The following is a 3013-nucleotide window of genomic DNA, read 5'->3' on the forward strand; positions in this document are numbered from 1 at the left end:
AACATTCTCCAAGACAGACCACATTTTAGGTCACAAATCAAGTCTCAGCAAGTTTTTAAAAGTCAAAATCATTTCAAGTATCTTTTCAGACTACAAAGGATTAAAACTGGAAATAAATAATAAGCCATTTCAAGTATCTTTTCAGACTACAAAGGACTAAAACTGGAAATAAATAATAAGAAAACTCTGGAAACTATGCAAATATATGGAAACTAAAAAGCAGTCTCTGGAATGACCTATGGGTCCAAGAAGAAATTAAACAGATAATCAAAAAATTTCTTGAAACTAACAAAAATAAAGAAACATCATACCCAAACCTGTGACATACTGCAAAAGCACTACTAAGAGGGAAGTTTATTGCAATTAATGCTTACATCAAAAGAGTAGAAAAACTTTAAATAAATTATCTAATGCTTTGGGCCGGCCCGGTGGCGCACTGCTACAGTGCACCGCTTGGGAAGTGTGGTGGCGCTCCCGCCGAGGGTTCGGATCCCACATACAGACCGGCCGCTCACTGACTGAGCGAAGTGCGGGAGCAACACCGAGGGTTGCGATCCCGTTGCCGGTCCCGGTCCAGTACGGGCACAACACTGAGGGTTGCGATCCGTTGCCAGTCACGAAAAAAGACAAAAAGGAAAAATTATCTAATGCTTTACCTCAAGAATAACCCAATCCAAAAGTAGTAGATGGAAAGAAATAATTAAGATCAGAGCAGAACTAAGTGAAATAGAGACCCAAAAAATGACACAAAAGATCAATGAGACAAAAAGTTGGTTTTTTGAGAAGATAACCAAAATAGACAAAACATTAGCTATGTTAACAGAGAGAGAGAGAGAGAGAGAGAGAGAGAACACCCAAGTAACAAAAATCATAAATGAAAAAGCACACATTATAACCAATACCACAGAAATACAAAGAATCATTAGAGACTATTATAAATAACTACATGCCAACAAATATGAAAACCTGAAGGAAATGGATAAATTTCTGGACACATACAAAATATCAAGACTGAACCAAGAAGAAAAAGAAGACCTGATCAGACCAATAACAAACAACAAGATTGAAGCAGTAATCAACAGTCTCCCAATGAAGAAAAGCCCAGGATCAGATGGCTTTACTACTGAATTCTATGAAAACTTTAAAGAAGAATTAATACCAATTCTCTTCAAACTGTTCCAAAAAATTCAATCAGAAGCCACTCTCCCAAACTTATTCTATGAGGCCAGCATCACCCTGATACCAAAATCAGACAGATACAACAAAAAAAGAAAACCACAGATCAATATCCTTGATAAACATAGATACAAAAATCCTCAGCAAAATATTAGCAATCAAAACACAGCAACACATCAAAGAAATTATACACCATGATCAAGTGGGATTCATCCCAGAGATGCATCCCAGGTATGCAAGGATGGCTCAACATATGCAAGTCAATAAATGTGATACACCACATCAACAAAATCAAGGACAAAAACCATGTGATTATCTCAATAGATGCAGAAAAAACATTTGACAAAATTCAATATTCCTTCATGATTAAGGCTCTAAGCAAATTAGATATAAAAGAAAAGTGTCTCAATACAATAAAAGCCATATATGACAAACTAATGGCCAATATCATCCTGAATGGGGAAAAGCTGAAAGATCAGGAACAAGACAAAGATGCCTACTATCACCACTCCTATTTAACATAGTATTGGAAGTACTAGCCAGAGCAATCAGGGAGGAGAAAGAAAGAAAGGGCATCCAGATTGGAAAGGATAAAGTCAAATTGTCCCTATTTGACTCTACCAAAAAACTTTTAGAGCTGATTAACAATTTCAGTAATGTGGCAGGATACAAAATCAACACCCCAAAATCAGTAGTGTTTTTATACTCCAATAACAAAGTAGCAGAAAAATAAATCAAGAGGGCAAGCTTATTTACAATAGTCACCAAAAAATTAAAATACCTAGGAACTAATTTAACCAAGGAGGTGAAAGAGCTCTACAATGAGAAATGCAAAACACAACTAAGAGAAATTAAAGAGAACATTAAAAAGGAAAATGTGATGTATATACACAATGGAATACTACTCAGCCATAAAAAAGAATGAAATTCCGCCATTTGCAGCAACATGGATGAGCTTGGAGAAAATTATGTTAAGTAAAATAAGCCATGCACAGAAAGAGAAATACTGTATGTCCTTACTCATAAGTGGGTGCTAAGAAAGAAGGAATGAAAGAAAGGAAGAAATGAAGAAAGAAAGAAGACCATAATAATATGTTGAACTTTCAGAAGGAGAGAACAAATCTATGGTTACAAGAAAGGTGGTGGGGAGAGGAGGAGTGCAGGGAGATATTGAGCAAGGGTCATAAAGAATAATTATGATGTGTGATAATGAATTGCTAATAATATTGATTTGATCATCACATGTTGTACACAGGTGATGGTAGTCAATGCTGTATCCCCAAAATATGTAGAATCAATTATGCCTCAATAAAAAAAGAAAAGAAACAAATTAAAAATTAAAATTTTTTTTAAAAAGGAGTAAGATAATGATTCCCTATTCTATATTGGTCCTAGCCAACATAGTAAATCAAGAAAAATAAATAAAAAGGATAAGAATAGATAATACTCATTGATATCGTAATTGTCTATTATCAAAAACTGAAAAAAAAATGCAAATAACTATCATTAATAAGAGTAAGGTGATTTATATAATATCAATATGCAAATGTCAATTGTATATTAAGATTGAAGAAACATTTACTTTGAATAAGTAACCTTCTAAAAGATAGCAGTTATCCAATTATAAAATTCATACAATGTGTTCTGTGTTCGTACGTGTGTATGCATGCAGAAGATCTCCAGGGAGAAAATTCTAAAACCATTCAAAAAAATATCAACAAAAGAACCAGTAAATGTAAATTCTCACTATGTTCATGGATGGGAATGCTCAATGTCATAAAGATGCCATTTTCCCTAATGTAATCTATAGAGTTAAATTATTCCCACAAAAATCGCA

The sequence above is a fragment of the Galeopterus variegatus genome, unplaced genomic scaffold (genome assembly GCF_000696425.1).
Source record: "Galeopterus variegatus unplaced genomic scaffold, G_variegatus-3.0.2 Scaffold2532, whole genome shotgun sequence".
NCBI classification, from domain to species: Eukaryota; Metazoa; Chordata; class Mammalia; order Dermoptera; family Cynocephalidae; genus Galeopterus; species Galeopterus variegatus.